This window comes from Carlito syrichta, unplaced genomic scaffold (genome assembly GCF_000164805.1).
Source record: "Carlito syrichta isolate Samal-C Ts95f unplaced genomic scaffold, Tarsius_syrichta-2.0.1 Scaffold304427, whole genome shotgun sequence".
Classification (NCBI taxonomy): domain Eukaryota; kingdom Metazoa; phylum Chordata; class Mammalia; order Primates; family Tarsiidae; genus Carlito; species Carlito syrichta.
In genome coordinates this window covers 263545-280831 of record NW_007248523.1, presented here as the reverse complement: position 1 = coordinate 280831, position 17287 = coordinate 263545, and the positions used below count along the sequence as shown (strand labels likewise).

Genomic DNA, 17287 nt, shown 5'->3' with positions numbered 1-17287 from the left:
AGGCACGAGGCGGTCCGGGTGGGCGGCGGGCACGGGGACATCTGGAGCCCGCTGGCGGCGAGGGAGACCTTCCCTTACATGGCGCGGAGCAGTGCACCCCGCCCCGCCACGAGGTCTGGGGATATGTCACCCGCCGCGGTTGGGGTCCCCGCCGGGCCTCTGAGAGTGGTCGCGCGGTAGGTGGCTGACCTGGGGACTCTGCGTGCACCCCCGCCCGGTGGTCGCTCGTCCCTAGACCCCAGGGAGCGCCGCCTTCACCTCTGTCCCCAGGATGACTTGGAGGAAGTCCCCCCGGGTGGGCTTCCTCGTGACCCGATTTGGCCTGAAAAGTCTGGGTGCTTCCAGCCCTCCCGATGGTTTGGAGTGGGAGGAAGTTCTTCCGGCTTCACGTAGACAACCTATTCTCAGTGTGTTCCTTTCTGCGCAGTAAAAAAACTTCCCGGGCACGGGCGGGTCAGGCAGTCATTCTAAAACCTGCGTGCAAGTTGCCCCGTGGTATTACTACCACGGCGTGCTCCTTCCCCGGTTCAGGGTGTGTGGGAACCAGATAGGAGTTGTGTTTGATTTGTATGATTAGGATAGTAAGACATGTGCCTCCGGGAAACAAAACAAAACTACACTTCCCAACACCCACAGTCACTCCGTTGCTTCAGACATACCAGAGGGTTGGGATTTCAGTCCCAGGTGTAACTCTAGAAATGTGCCTTTTAAGTAAAATGTGACTAGTGGACCTGTGTACGTTGGCCTCTGGCTGAACGCCTTAATGGTGTCTAATTGGAACAAGAATTTATTTGGGATTTAGCCGAACATTTCTTGCCCTTCATGCTTGGTTCCGATAATAGGAGACCATGATACATTTATTCCCCTGATAGTTTTAGTTGGTCTCGGTGGAAATGGTCATTATTTTTAGATGAACTCTTCTTTCTGTCATTGTACCGAAAGGTCTTATTTAAGTCACTGGGGAGTAGAAACTTATGGGAAGGTCAACAGTGGGTTAAAATATGAAGGTCATGTTGGAGCATTATAAAGGTAAAACCCAAAGGATGTCAGAAGGGTTCTGAGTAAACAGACGGGACAAAGCTTACTAAATAGAGATCAGACATGGATGCCCTTGCCTGGCTCTAGATCTTAGAGCCATGAGCTCCTCTACATGTGATTATTTGTTTTCGGTGGAAAAAAGGGCTTGAGAGGCAAGACTGTTGACTTCAGGAAGTTTGAATTCTAAGACATATATGTTCATTACATTTGGTAGAAGATCCCATTCTTTGATGGATTTAAATACATGTTGGTCGATTAGCCTGTAGTCTCTTTTAACCAAAGGCCGTCAAAATAGGCCATCATTGGCCGAACCGGCCGTGACTCATGCCCGCAATCCCAGCACTTTGGGAGGCCAAGGTGAGAGGATTACTGGAGCCCAGGAGTTCGAGACCAGGCTAGGCAACATAGCGAGACTCATCTCTACATGAATAATTAAAAAAACAAAATAGTCGGGAGTGGTGGCATGCACCTGTAGTCCCAGCTACTTGGGGGGCTGAGGCGAAAGGATCACCTGAGCCCAGAGGGTTGAGGTTGCAGTGAGCCATGAGCGTGTCACTGCACTCCAGCATGGGTGACAGAGTGAGACTGCGACTCAAAAAATAAAAAAATAGGTGATCATGTTGCAGGGCCCAGCATTATGCCCAGTTAAGAGAATCCTTCCTCATTGACCATGTATTTGGAAGCTTTACTGATTCTCCTAGAGAGGAACTTGAAACAGGAATTAGTGTGGCCTTGTTATGGAGAGAAATGGGTGTCCTTCAGCCCTGGAGATACCTGGGGCTCTGTCATCTCGCCCAGAGGCATCTTCAGAGATGCCCATCATTACTCATGGGCTTGCCTTTGGTCCTTGCTCTGAGCAGGGCCTTGTGATGGGATGATGGTATTTTTCTGTCCGATTGCCCCCTTTGGGCCTGGACAGATTTTAAAGGTAGACCCCACAGGACTGGACAGTAGATTCCATATGAGGGGTGAGAGAGGTTAAATATAACCCCAAGGACAGTGGAATCACCACGTGGACAAGATGGAAAGAGTGTCTGGGCAAGAGTGTGTTGGGTCAGAGGACTTTTAAATTTTTTTTATTTTAAATATGTGGGGTACAATTCAGCATTAGGTATACAAGTGGACACCATACAGGTAAAGTTTGGGCCTCCCTTTGGTCCCCACTTTGCCTGGTTTGAGATCAGGTCCCCTTATTATTATTATTTTTGAGTTGGAGTCTCACTCTGTTATCTGCTGGAGTGCAGTGGCAATCTCATGGTCACCGCAACCTCAACCTGCTGGGCTTGGGTGATCCTTCCACCTCAGCCTTCTAAGTAGCTAGAACTACAGGCACGTGCCATCACGCCCGGCTAATTTTTTGATTTATTCTAGAGATAGTCTAGTCTGATGATGGTCTGTTTCTGGTCTCGCCAAGTTGCCCGGACTGGTCTCGAACCTGTGGGCTCAGGTAGTCCTTTGACCTCGGCCTCCCAAAGTGCTGGGATTATAGGTGTGAGCCACCATGCCCAGCCAGATACCCCTACTGATGTTGTGTCCCCTCCCCACCCTGGCAGTATCCTATCCTGCTACTGCCAATCCCTTATAGCATTATGGCAAATATTCGGGGTCCGCTTAAGAGTGAGAGAAAGACATTTAAAGTCACAGCTGACCTTTCTAGACACTCCCAGCTCCCCCGGGACAGGGCTGGACTAGATGAACCCTCTTGGGGTCTTCCCCGGGTGCATGCCTGTGTTGCAGTCACCTGTTCCAGGGAGGTGGCCTCCTTCCTGATCCCCTGCCTTTCCTGGCTTCTCATACAAGATCTTGGGGTCTTTTCTAGCCCTGTCTCCTTTGCTGCCCGTCGCCCCCTTTGCCCTCCTGCTGCCTTCCAGTGGGCCTCCTGGTGGTGGGCTCACCCCGTGGGATGGGGACCCTCGGAATGTGGGGTTCTAAAGTCTGGGGTGTTCACAGGTCTTCAGGACACATGCCTCCCGGTGGGTTTCCAGGGTCTTAGGCTAGTGGCATTAGATTCCTCACCTGAGCCCCTGTCTACCCCAAGCTTTAGGTCTCTCCTCGAGGGAGGGAACAGACTAGCAGTGTCTTTTGCGGCCGATTATCAGCCTTGTGACAAATGCTAGTGCCTTCTTTTTCTGTTTCTCCATTATCCGCCTGCACTCTGCCACCCCAACTCCAAAGCAACCTTGGGAATAACTACCCTGCAGTGGTTCAAGGTGAGTCATCATTTGTCGAGGGGGGTTTAGAGCATTTGCCACCTGGAATCAGCTAGAAGATTGGGCAGCAAATTGAGAAATGATGTGGTGGACACGAACCATATTCATTTCTCTCCTGGGGCATTCCTTCAGATGTGCAGCATTGGCAGAGTGGGGGTGACGCTGTTTGCCCGACCTATTGGTCAAGAGTCAGTCCCCCAGGAACATGGGCTGCGGGAGAGAATTCCTGGACATCGGACTGTTTTCTTGCGTGCAGTTCACCCATCCTGCCTTACCCAGCGGCCTTCGCTGGGTTTTTCCCCCCTGGGTAGTGTTGTGACCGGTGGGGACCTGCTGATGGTACGTTTGGTGGACACACCGTATAGCTGGGGTTAGAGCCACGTGACCAATGGAAGAGGCCTTTGCAGCTTCAGTGCAGAGTGAGATGGTTACCTGCCCTGAAACCAAGACGCTGCTTTGAGCAACCGAGGGGAGATGGATCGAATTCTGGAACAGCCGACTTTGGCTTCTGGCGTCCTGGGCTTACTCCTCTCCTTGGGTGCAGCCTCTGGACCCTACGGATGGGATGGCGACCTTATACGCTGGCTCCATCTGTAGGGTTGGGGAGCCTGTTTCTCTCACCCTCACATCAGTGACACTAGGAAGCGCGAAGTCCGTGGCATTTTTTGAATAAAGAGACCAAATCAGAGGGTTTAGGTTTCTTTCTCGAAATCAGTCTTTTTGTTCCCAGTCTCCGGTTCTGATCATGGCAGCCAGAAATCAAGTCCAGGGAGCCCTTTAAAGGCTGCAGTTTAGTGGGCGTGCATGGGGGTGGAAGAGAGAACGTCCCTTTTCCAGGAGGACCGTGCCCTTCCACATTGCCTCCCCCTTTTTTCCTTGTAGAGTGTCACCCTTTTCTGGGAGCACAGAGGGCGTGGGCAGTTTTGTTGCCTTACCTCTCTGTATTTTTGCCATAGTGCTTTCTCCAGAACATTTGTTCAGATAATGTCTTTGACCATGAAGACAGCCCGCTGGGTGCTGGGCAGCGCCCTGCCTCCCCTCATATCTTTGACCATGAGGACAGCCACTTGTTTGGGAGTGGGTCCCATGCCCCTCTGTGTCCTGCGCAGCGGGTTTTGCATTGCAGAGACCCACTAGCCGTGGTGACTCTGGGCATGTCTTCTGCTCGATGTGGCCAACCTGAGCTTAGGGTCCTCTGTACTGTGGGGTCAAAGGAGATGTCTTGACCCCTTCTGCAGAAAGGACAGACTCCCAGAGTGGGCTCCCCTTAGGATAAGCGCCTTTTCTGAACTCTTTCTTGGAGCTACATTTAAATTATTTTCCAGATTGTTCACATGGTAATTGGCTTCTAGTGCCACCCTATAGGATTGAGAGGATTTAAGTGAGATAATCCATGTAATGCATTTAACACAGCGTCTGGCACACGCTAAATGTTTGATATAAATGTTAATTATTACACTGGGAAGAAAGCTCAGCTCTTTGATTTCGGCATGGGAGAAAAATAATTTTGATAACAATTTTGCTCTTTCGTTTTGCCAAGGCGTTAGAATGTGGTCCCCTTTCTTTGGGACTGGGTCTAAATTAGAGGGGACAGGTGTCGTCTCAAAGTGCTGAAGTGTGGTCTCTGAGTCGTCTGCTGGCAAGGGCACTGCCCCATCTGCTCCCTGGGGCTGGGGAGGACAGCTGTTTCTGACTGCCCAGAGAGGGACCTTGAAGCCATCATTCTGGGATGTGGGTGCCTGCCAGGTTGTGGGGTTCGCTTAGGTCTCAGACCCATACACCTTGAGTTTGACCGCGCCTGATACTTCTGGGTGCTAAGCAGAGCTCACAGCGCCTTTCTTCTTGTTTGCTATGTGTGGACATGTGTGTGCCTGTGTGTGTGTGTGTGTGTGTGTGTGTGTGTGTGTGTGTGTGTGTGTGTGTGTGTTTGGCAGGGATTGGGGGTGGTTAGTGGCTGCCCTTACCACAGTCACCCCAATTCACAAACATTTTGTCCAAATTATCCTGAAGGCCTTGGATAAACCAAGGGCCTTAAAAAAAATCAAAGCCAAAAGGTCACCTCATCTGTTTCCTCACTCACACCTCCCCTGGGGCGGGAGGCCTCTGTGTGAGGCTGGGGTAGAGGGCGTGTCAGCACGGGCTGCACGGAGGAGGCGGTGAGGCAGTGGAATGTCACCTCACGCTTTGTTGGTGACCGTGAGCATCCTACCTACGGAGTGTCTTGAGTTGCTTTGCCAAGGTCGATGTGGACACATCCTGTTTCTCTGCATCTTCCTACCTGCCTGCCAAGTGCCGTGAACCGAAGTCTGTTACACCTAGTAGGAATGAAGAGAGAGGTACCGAGCCTGGGTAAGAGCACTCATTGTGGCACTTATTTAGTGTCCACTGTATACTTGTTGCTGTGAATGTTTTTGAATCCTCCCACCCACCCGGAGAGTTGGCTCTGCGGCCTTGACTGATGGCGAGAGAGGCAGGTGGCCTGCAGGTACACAGGTAGGTAGCCAGCGGCAGAGTGAAGACTGGAGCTCAGACGTATGGTAGGGCTGTGGGCAGCCTGTGTCTGGGCTCTTGGCCTCTCTGGGCACGAGTTTGGCCTGCCATGTGCACCCTAAGATGGAGGCCTGCAGACTCAAGGCCCCCCGGTCCATGTGCCTCTCTGTTTCTGGCTGAGTCCAGTGGTGCCAGGGCCGTCGCCTGGGTGCTGGGCAGCACCGTGCCTCCCCTCTCGCCACCCTGATTTCTCTCTGCCATCTGAATATAGGTCTTCCCTCTCCAGGCTCCAGCAGTGGAGCCCATGTGCCGGGCACAGCTGGGGTCCTGGGGGCTCTGGGGCAGCCTCCCTGGGACGTGGCCAGTGCCAGGAGCAGCATGTGTGACAGTGGCTGGGCTGCATTCTTTCTGGGTCAGCAGTCTGGCATTCACATCACCAGCGTCCGGCTGGACGTGGGGCTTCCTGCCCAGACCACAGGGGAGCCCTGTTTGATTTCTCCTCGTCCAGTCATGCCCACGCTCCCCCGCCATCCCCGCCTGCGGAGAGCCCTTCCCAGGGGGTCTGGTGGGAACCAGAGACTGTTTAGAGGGACAGGTCGGCTTCCTCTTCCGTCCTCCATCCTTCCGAGGGCCCGTGGCAGCCATAGGCCGGCCCGTCTTTGCTTTGCTGATTTCTACAACGAGACGACTTGGGGAAGTGTCCTTTCCTCAGGGGACACTTCTTGGACACCTTCAGAAAGCCTGGGGCAGAAGCTGTCCACCTCAGGGGCCCCGCAGCAAGGATCTGTCTCCCCTAAAGTGACCCGGCGGCATTCCTGCCCGCAGCATTCCCTGGACGATGGGGACCCTCCTGCCCCTGCTCCCTTGAGCCAAGGCTGAGTCTAAAAGCCGGAGGCCTCAGGGTGCAGGCCCTAGGGATACTGGGAGGACCCCAGTGGAGGAGGGTCTTCCCCACCTCTTTCTACCTTTCTCCTTTCCCCCTTTTCTCTTTCAACTTTTTTTTGGAATAGCATCTCAGATGTAAGGAAAACTTGCAGGATCGCAAGACACTCCCGCATACCCTTTTCTTAGAATGGCCAGTTGTTTATGTGTTTGCCTCCTGTTCTCTCTCTGACACACACACACACACACACACACACACACACACACACAAACACACGCATTTTTTCCTGAACTATTTGAGCATAAGTTAAAGGCATCCTGCCTTCTATTTGCCCATCTATACGTCAGTGGTATATTTCCCAAGAACAAGGGCATTCTCTTACATAACCAAAGTACTTTTTCAAAACCAGGAAACGGAACATTGGTACAACCCCCCATCTAATCCAGAGTCCATATTCAACTTTCAGTTGTCCGCATCATGTTCTTTACAGCCAGATATTTTGGGGAAGGGACTCGGGGGTGATCTTTGAAAAGAGCTATAGTTTAATTTTCAACCCTATAAGCTTCTTTAAGAAAAGTGTTCTTAAAAGTTAAAATGCTCGTTGTGAACAATTTGGAAACTACGCAAAAATAAAAAGAGAAAATAAAAACATCCATCATTCCAGCTCAGAGACTCTGTGCTGGGCCAAAAAAGCTCGCAGAAAGGTGATGTGAAGACATCTCCAGCTGTGGGTGACCCAGCCACCCCGACCTGCGGTCTCTGTGCCCCAACACACCAGGCAGGAGCCCCACAGCCAGGTCCTCAGGCTGTGGGAGGAGCTGGTCCCTGTCAGGAGCTGAAGGTCTCCCTGTTCCTGCCTATCCCTTGGGCAGGTGCCCACCTGAACAGGCAGACTTAGCCACCCTCAGTGATGCTTTGGTCATGCATATCCTCTGGGTGGGGAAGGGCGGAGATCACTGCTAAACACCCAGAACTTGTTGGAGACTTGAAATGCTGCAGGTCCTCGCTTGCCTGGTATATGCCCCTTGCCTCTTAAAGACTTGGCGAAGGTTGAGGAATGGGCCTGGGGCCTGATGGAGGGATCAGGCATTGGCCCTTTGTCAGACATCTCTTGGCTTTCTCATGGGATTGTTAGCATTATCTTTTGACCAACCTCTTGGCTCCTACTAGAGGGCTACTGGAGAAATAATACACGAAATTCAAAATTGTGAAGTTTGCTCTCTGTGAATGGTGGTGCTTTTCCAAAGTTCCTAGGGGAAGGTTTCAACACAACAGTAGGTGGTGACGTTTGGATCTTACTTCTCGGTTCCATCTACGTAGGTATTCTTTGAAAGGACTGATGAACAAAGGGATCCAAATGTCAAAGGTACCGAGAAGGCAGTATGACAGTTTTGGGTGATTTATTCAGGGAACTTACAGACAGAAGCACGATCTTGGGCAGCCGCAGGACAGGTAGAACTCTGTACCTCTTACCCCAGACCCAGGGCTTATACACCACAGGGAAAGGGTATAAACTCTCTGTGTGAGACATCAAAAAGCATCCCTCAGGACAGGCAGGGATGCCGTATGCGTCCTAGCCTGTAATTTGTGAGATAACATCAAAGTTGCTTAAAGCAGGAGTACATGTTCCTGTATCAGGGCAGTAAGTAAAGTGGAAACCAGGAGGCATTCGTGGGACTGGTACTAATCAGAAATCAACATGGTGGATTAGCATCCAAGATGGAGATGCTCGTCTCCACACTCCACCCCTCTAATCCGGCTCTTACAATCTCATACACTCATGTCTTCCATGGTGGTCCCGAACCTTTAGTGGAGAGGGGCGCGGCAGTCATTTAGATGGTGTGGGCGACACATTGCATCTGTTTGTTTTCTATTTTAAGCAGAGGCCACAACAATAATACAAACAACAACGGGTGATACTTATGACAAGGACAAGACCAAGAATTAATAACGGCTTTTGCCACCATGAGTCCCCACAACTGAACCAAGAAGAAAGCCACTGGGAGAAAGAAAGGGTGGGGTCGTATCATGGGTTAGGGGTGCAAACCAAGCATGTTGTCTATGGGATCAGGGTGTCGGTATTATCTGTAAAGTTTCAGGGACAGCACCATACCATGTTAGACGACCAACCAGAGTGCCCCGAGAAAGGGTTCGTGCTCCAGTGTATTGGTATGTGAAACATTTTGGCCTGGACTCCAACTGGCTCAATGGAGACCACTTTGGCTGGCCAGAGAATTCCTCACTTTCTGGCAAGAAGTACCCTGTCCAGCCTGGAGGAAGTTGCCAGTCCATCTGTGCGTGTCCCCTCCCCTGGCTCAAGGTCTTGGGGAGTCTTCATTTATTTGTTTTAAAGGTGTGAGGTACAGTTCAGGATTCGGTATACAAGTGGTCATCGTACAGGTAAAGTTTGGGGCTTTGGGGACTCTTAAGTAATAATAACCATTGGCTTTCTACCAGCTCCAGTAGAAGTGTGTCTGGTTAGACCTTTTTTTTTTTCTTTTTAATTTCATTTATTTAGAAAGTAATTAGAGAGAGAGAAAGAGGAGATTCACCTCCCCAAGGTAGGGGAGACGGCCAAAGCTTAAGAAAACATGGCCTGGCCATAGCTCAAAGACCACGTGGCCACACTACACCTTGCTAAGCACCAAGCTTAGAAAGGCAGTGGCCCTGGTCAGACCTTTTATATAACTATGGTCAAAGGGCCTTCCTCTGGGGTCGGTTCTCATTTAAGGTGTCTAATGGCCTGAGGCGAAACCTTCACCCACCCATTCAAGGTATTGGATTGTGAGGGTACTTGCAGTTATGCTTTCAAAATACCTTTTTTTGTTGTTCCTTTCAGTTATCCCTGCCGTTTGGGGATTATATGGCACGTGAAATCTCCAGTCTACGTCCTTTTCACATGCCCAATCTTGGCCATGATGTCCAGTGAAGTGTGTGTCTCCATCACAATAAATACGTGGAGGGCGTTCACACGTCACACTGGGTTGTCCCAAGGTCGTGGTGGTGGCTGTGTGGTGTGCCCTTTTGCAAGGGAAGGCTTGCAACCATCCTGGAGCAGTGACAACACATGCTGGTGGCACTTACCTCAGTCCCAAGTGTATTGTTGGTCGGGATCCGATGTTGTCTATCTGCCATTCCCTCAAAGGGGCAGCTGTGTTACATATGTGTCTCGATGTATGTGGGATGTGGCCAGGGCACAGACAGGAGCAAACTGAGCGGTTTGTTACTGAGGCCATTCAATCTGCCTGGTGGAGCGGCACTCCTGCTCCCTTTGCTGTCTGCCAGCTCTCACATGTGCCCTGGAGCCTGCTGCATTTATGGTGTTCAGTCAGCCGGCTGGGAGGATTTAGAGGGAGCCGGTGCTGTGATTTTTGCAGGGGCAGCAGCCTCCGTGTCACCAGGAGGTGAATCTGACGGGTGTGATGGAACGTGATACACAACTAGACCCGCTGTGGGTACTTGTAGCCTTTCCCAACTGTCTTTCCACGTGGCATTGGAAAGCCATGCCAATCACCCCGGGTCCATTGGAATAGCCAAGTTGTGAGGCCCTTAGAAACCGCCCAACTGTGGGCCATGGCTCATGGGTGCAAACCAACTACGTGGCTCCAAGTTCTGCCCACGGACTTCTTTGCTTTTTCCCGTCTGAAACCATGTGGCATCCGTCTGTGTGTGGTCTTACAGGCAAGGGGTTGCTATTGCTGGCCTCGCCTCTTACACATCTTGTCCCTCGAGGGGGCCATGTTGCCCCCGGGAGGCATTCTGTCTCATTTTTCCAGCTTCACCCTCTGCTTGGGAGGTGTCATTCCCACCGGGGTCCCATGGCCACCCATCGGAGTGGCCAAGCGTCCAGTCGTCATGCCACAGGCTGCCTCTGTGGGGTTGTTTCCCTACTGCATGGGGGAGGTTAATTACCCTCCCCCCGCCCACCTCCTACTTAAACTCTGTGGACATCTGACTCACCCCTTAGAATGTCAGGTATTTGCATCCCAGTCTGGCCTTTCTCCCTCCACACAGAGCCTCAGGACAAAGTTTCCAGCGGCGCCACCCACATCCAAGCTTATCCTCCCAGACAGATGCCAACACAGATGTGGAGGTCCCGTATCTCTTTCTGCCTGCACTTCTTCCCCCAGCTGTCCTGCCCTCGCCCCAGGCACCACCTGCACGTCCCTGGCCGCCCCCACAGACCAGGACAGCCGCAAGCTCACTGTTGTTGCCACGCGGTGACCTTTCTTACTGCAGTGAGTCACTGGGCTTTCACTACCAAGCTCTCCTGACCCTCCAGCATTTTCAGGTAGGCAGGACCCCCCAAAGATGAGGAGAGCCTCCATGCTTTGGTGTCTTGATCCCTTCTGGCCCGCTTGCCACTTGTTCCGGGAAAGGGCAGATCTACAAAGTCCAGAACCAGACAAGTCCCGTGTGTTGGTTTTGGGTAATTTACTGAGGGCACTTACAGACAGAAGCATGGTCTTGGGTGACCACAAGACAGGTAGAGCTCCTCACCTCTCACTCCCAGACCCTGGGCTTATACACCACAGGGGAAGGATGTAAGCTGTCTGTGCAAGACGCTGGAAGGCATCCCTCAGGACAGGCAAGAATGCCATATACGTCCTAGCCTGTAATTTGTGTGATAACATCAAAGCTACTTAAAGCAAGAGTACATGTTCTTATACCAGGGTCAGTAAGTAAAGCGGAAATCAAGAGGCGTTCATGGGACTGGGGCTAATAAAAAAATCAACATGGTGGATTAGCATCCAAGATGGAGTTACAGAGGTCTCCACAGTAGGTGGTCTCTTTTGTCATCACCAGCAGTAACTGAAAGTGGCCCCCCTTTTCCTGGCCTGGAATGGGTCTTTGCTAAGTGAGTCTGGCGCCTGGACCCGTTTTGTGCTTGGACGCCACCATTCCATTGTCCTCGGCGCCCCATCATCCGTGCCTCAGTTTCCCTGAACTGGAAATCCGCGTTGTATGTGAAAAGGGGCCTCTGAAGGTCACGATCAAAAGCCTCAAGCATTTTTCCATGTTTGTTTTTTCTTCTCCTGCCCCAGACCCGCTCCTTGAAGGAGCTGGCCTTGAGAGTGACTTCGGTGGCAGCCGCCCAGACTCCCCACTCCCCCGCTGAGCCCACTAACTCCTAACCTGGACGGGCCAGGCTGAAGGGCCGCTCTTCAAAGAAACCCTTTGAAGTGCAAACATTTCCTTTCCTGAAAAGAAGGGAAATTGAAATGAAAACGTATTGTTCTGTGCAGACAATGTTCTCCTCGATCAAAGAGGGAGTGTGGCTTATAAAAGCAGATTTACAAATCTGAGCTTGGCGTGGTGGCGTGGGTCTCTGTGCCATAAAGGAACATCGTGGGGTCTCTGAGCTTGGTAAGACTGGATTCCTCCCTACCTTAATCTAGGTCGAACTTGTTCTAGTCAACCATGTCTCTCTTTTGTGCTTTTATCCTGTGGTGAGCATTTGGAAATGTCTCTGGGTAAAGCATGATGTCATCTCCACGTTAGACTATTACGTAGCCAATGAGAATGGTGTTTTCAAAGAACATTTGTTCCTATGGAAAAATTTTAATCTTAAGCTGCACCCAGTTTTTTCACTTTTTACATATTTGCTGTTATTTTAATGAGAAATATGTATTTGCGTGGAAAGAAAAGACGGAAAATTGGACTTTGTTTTGTTCACTGTTGTGTTTGTAGCAACTGAAATAGTGCTCGACAAATATTTATTGAATGAATATTTTTATAATTAGTAAAATAGTGTGCTTCAAAGGAGAAATGTCTTTGAGCCCAATGGTGACATTTTGGCAGGTGGATGGGAAAATTAATTATTCACAATTCTTATCATAATTCTGCCCTGGCAACTAAGTTTGGGGTTTCTTTTGTTCTTTGGTACAAATATGTACCACATTTTGTACTTTGGTACAAATCATACTGTGAATGGTGGCTCTGACATTTCTGCTTTTGGAGTAATTCGGTCCTGTTGAAATCGGAGTATCAGAATGTCATGTTTTTCTTACTTTGGTGTAGGAAACCTTAACAGAAGGGAAACATTACAACTTCCTCTCCCTTACCCTATAGCTAACGTATTAGCAGGCCAGCTTGTCCTGCCCTGTGGTTGAGAACTTTTGCCGAATTTGCCCAAGATCTCTCATCTTTGAGCATCAGGACTGCCAAGACACTCCTGCCGCATGTCATCTGATTTCTAATTTTTAGTTTTCTGAAGACACAACTTCTCATTTGTACCTGCCATGTAGGCTAGCTGGGAAAACGTCTGTTCCTGGTCTCAGTGTTTTTGTTCAGGGTGGGTGTCTGTTGCAGCTGTCGCTGACAACCTCTCTGGTGAGACTTTCATTTTTCTTGCAGGAGGGTGCAAGCGTTTGGGGTTCAGAGCCCAGCTGGCTGCCTTGTCTGTTTATTGAAACAGCACAGGTTCTGAAAGCCTGGTCTTGGAGAAGCCTTTCTTCGGGCCATTTGTGGTGGGGCTCCTGGTTTCCCATACTCATTGGTACCCACTTGGTGTTCCCAAGGGTGGCAACTTTCAAGCGTATTTGACCACAACCTACAAGAACTAAATTTACGTTGTTATCAAGCACACACACAGGGCCACACATATTGATACATAGATTAAATGAATGAAAGTGTTCATGAAACAGAACTCATGTTTAATATGTGCAGGGCGCTCTGATCATTTTTATTCCTTTCTGTTCCATTACAATGAAAGACCCAGTTGGCAACTTGGAATTTGCAAAACACCGCTAAGGCTTGGGCATGCTAGTCACGCCTCGCCTGCAACCCCACCTTTCGCTGTTGGCCCTGGGAGACAGGAGTGATTGTCCAGACCAGTTTGGGCAAAGACAGCTGGGGAGTAGAAGTTGTTATTTTGTAGTGATTTGAGAGTTTCTGACTGAAGTTCAAAACTAACTTCAAAACTTTTTTTTTTCTGGTAAAGATGAGTCTCACTATGTTGCCTAAGTTGGTTTTGAACTTCTGGGCTCAAGCGATCCTCCTGTCTTGGCCTCCCAAAGTGCTGGGATTACAGGCATGAGTCACCACGCCTGTCGTGATTTGAGAGTTTCTGACTGAAGTTTCTCTGTGATGACTCCCAAGAACCTGGATAGGCGTACGGGGCAACCTGTGCACATTCCCTAGTGTGGTTTGCTTGTGCAAACTTGGGTGGTGTAGTGGCGTAGTTCCATCCTTAGCTGACCCGACACGCTGGCGTTTCAGAGGTGGCCTTGTCGGGCCACATGTGAGCTTTTTCAGAAATGGGTCACACCTCTGTTAATTTCAGTGCTTTTGGCTTTCTTTGAGTTTATTTTATTCAGTGTGTTGTGAGGAAAAACCTATTCAAATTTAGGCTCCTTTTTCAGAGTTAAGGATCTGTGGGCAGAAGAAGGAGAAAAGAAACTCTTATAGAAATGTTAGTTTTTGGACTGTCAAATCTGGTGGATTAAAATTGAAAAGTACTGAAAATATAATAGCAATAGCAACCATACTGCTAAATAGCTCTTCTTGAAAAGGTTGAATGGGTTTTTGCTTAAGAAGCACTGTGTTCTTGTTTTGCTTTGTTTTTTGCTTAGCAAATAAATAGTATTTAAGTAACAAGACTGTGTATATAATTCTTAAAACAATTGTAAATCAAGATAATTGATTCTACTAAACAAGGGCACGGTGACATAACAGAGAACTACAACAAGATAAATTGCCTAGTTTATTGAAACAATGTACAAATATCTGTCCTTGTTCCTTGGAAACCTTTTATTTACTATTCTTCTCAATGAAAATAAATCTAACGTAAGACTTCAGAGTACTTAATTTACAATCTTTTAAAAACATTCATGTATAAGTTACAGATATTACCACCACTGTTGTTAAAAAAAACTCATGAACTTGTTTTTATGCTTTTGTATATGTTGATATTATTTATAATAAGTGATGCTCTGTAATTATCTGTAACTGCGTAACCCTTCCCTCACACATCTACAACCTCACATTATTAACAGCTAGTCTGATTTGTCATTGCTGTTGTTTTTGAGTTGGGATCTGACTCTGTTGCCCAGGCTGGAGTGCAATGGCACGATCACAGCTCATTATAGCCTTGACTTCGTGGGCTCAGGGTCTTCCCGCCTCAGCCTTCCGAGTAGCTGGAATTACAGGCATGTGCCACCACGTTTGGCTAACTTCAAAACTTTTTTTTTTCTGGTAAAGATGAGTCTCACTATGTTGCCTAAGTTGGTTTTGAACTCCTGGGCTCAAGCGATCCTCCTGTCTTGGCCTCCCAAAGTGCTGGGATTACAGGCATGAGTCACCACGCCTGACGTGGTTTGATGAAAAGCAACAACAACAAACAACTTTTCTTGGAAGATGTTTCTTCCCTGGGGGTAGTCTTGGGAGATATTAAGCAAGAGCTTTCATTAAGTCTTTGAATAATCGTTGAACTGGGAGGAATGTCTGTCTTGCTGGTCTCTGAGTTTGATGCAATTAGAGTGTTAGAAAACTATCAGATCTAATTTGCACTAGGATTCAGGCCTAATTACTGATAGACACTGAGTCTGTGGTCTGGTGCGTCAAGGCGAGGGCATTGCCGTCTCAGGTTTCTTGGACGCTTTTGGGTAGGGCAGTGCCCAGGGGAGGAGAAAACACTTTGCACAAATCCGAATCGCTCTCCCCGGCTCCTGGCTGCCCAAGAACTCTCCTGTGCTGAGCATCTCTGCAAGGGACGTGTTGCCGGGGCCCCCTGTTTAGGCTTTGAGGTGGTGACGAGTTGGAGCTTCCCAGGCTGGGGTCTTTTTGCAGCAAGGTGTCCGGCTCTGGGAAGGAAGGAAACCCTGTTTAGCTCTAGAAAGACACTGCGGACAGGGACAGAGGGAGTGGATGGGACCCTCAACACTGGTGCTTTTTGTGGGAGCAAGCACCACTGTCCCAAATGGAAAGGGGTGGAGACTCCCATGTTTTAGCTCTCTTCTAGAGCTGCCCACAATGCGAACTTCCTTGAACAAGCAGGCGTCTGTGGGCCACTTTCCAGTGCATGTGGGCATGGACACAGGCTCCTTTTCAATTCTGTGGCCTGAGGACCATGGCCCTGCTTGGTGTAGACCTCACAGAGGGCCTGCAGCTCGAGCTGTGCACAAATAAAAAATGTCAACCAAGGGTCCCGGTGAACTGTAGCATATCGTTTCTGGAAATGTAGCTCACAAACAGGAGACGTCTCCATGGCAGTTGTGCATTCTGGGTGAATATTTGTGACATGCTGGTTCATTGTTACTATGACTTCTTCATTGCTATCTAAGAAGCACGTGGGTAGGTGTGTGCACATGGGTTGGACAGCTGTGGAACAGGGACAGGAGATAAGGACAGCGAGGAGTACATTGTGGTAAGTATATAAGTTAAGTTCTGGGCATAATGTAATCGTGCCTTTCATGTCTGGAACTGTCTAGACCAGCCCGTGCATACACAACCTCCCCTGGGGAATCTCACTAAAATGCAGATTCTGACTTGGTAGGTCTAGGAGGGTGGCCTGAGAGGTTTTACCTCTGACCAGTTCCCAGGATCACTGGGAGACGACAGCACTTCTAAAACTGCTGGAACTATCCAGGGAGACCCAGGCTGCCACTAGACCACATCTCCCCAGGAACATGGCCTGGGATACATTTGTCTTCATGTCCCCTGTACCCTGAGCAGTGCCTGGGATGGAACAGATGCTCAAAAAATGTCTTTTCAACTGACTGAAGAAACTGCTGTCCCAGAGCCTGTCTACTTCGCCCTAGGGATGGCAGGGGCGTGACAGCCCCCGTGTGGTCCCCAAATTCACTTCTGCCCAGCCTGGTTATCTGTTCTGGCCACCTGCACATAGGATGTGGTAAGTCGGCTGCAGAGGTGGGGCTCCTGGCAGTGGTGGGGAGTGATAACCGAGGGCCTGGCAGCCAGGAGGGGGGACAACATTGTCAAGAGGTGCAAGCACACAGTAACCACCACTGTCTGGGATAATTCAGCTGGGTGGCAAGCAGCCTTCTCCATCTCAGGTGACCTGTGTGGCATGCCTACCTGCAGCTCTGTGCCTCGGTTTCCTCACTTGAAGAATGGGGAGAGGAGTGACAGTCCCCACTTAGTAGGCCCTGTCGGGGAAGAAAGCTTTCCAAACCTTGCCAGGAGCCGCATGAGAGCGGTAGTTAGGTTTGGTGCATGAAGGGTTAAGCCTCAGCCTTCAGGGAGGTTTCTCCCAGACGAAAATCCCATGAGGTTGCACAGAGATGTGTTGGTGTTTTGCTTCTTCAGGAGTAGTTGTAAATGAACAGAGCGATTCTTCCAGAAGGCTGAGGTGATGAGTGGGGCAAGAGAGGTTGCTGCTTGTTCCAGGTAGTCAGGAAGTTCTTAATGGAAGAGGCGGATGTCAGGAGCTTTCTAATTAAGGGCAGGTTAGGGGGAAGATGAGTCTGGCTTGGAGGTGTACATAGTGGTGGGCATGGCGCTGCCTGTGCTAGGGGGGTGAGGTTCCAGGGACCCCAGCTCTGAAGACCCCAAGCCAAGGTGCCACTCAGAGGGGTCGGCACTCCCACAGGTTTGTGCAGTGGTGTTTAAGCCTCCTGGCCGTTTGCTTTTGTTTGGCTCTTGATAATGAGTGGCCACAGGTGACGGGGTGCAGGCGCAGTTCCCATGCACCTCTAGCACCCCA

At 49.9% G+C, this 17287-nt stretch overlaps 1 protein-coding gene across 1 annotated transcript in view; it reads left to right on the top strand.

The window, feature by feature from the left end:
- Nucleotides 1-17287, top strand: part of SLC7A1 (solute carrier family 7 member 1) — an 82635-nt gene that overhangs the window by 729 nt on the left and 64619 nt on the right. The gene's annotated exons all lie outside the window — the stretch shown is intronic.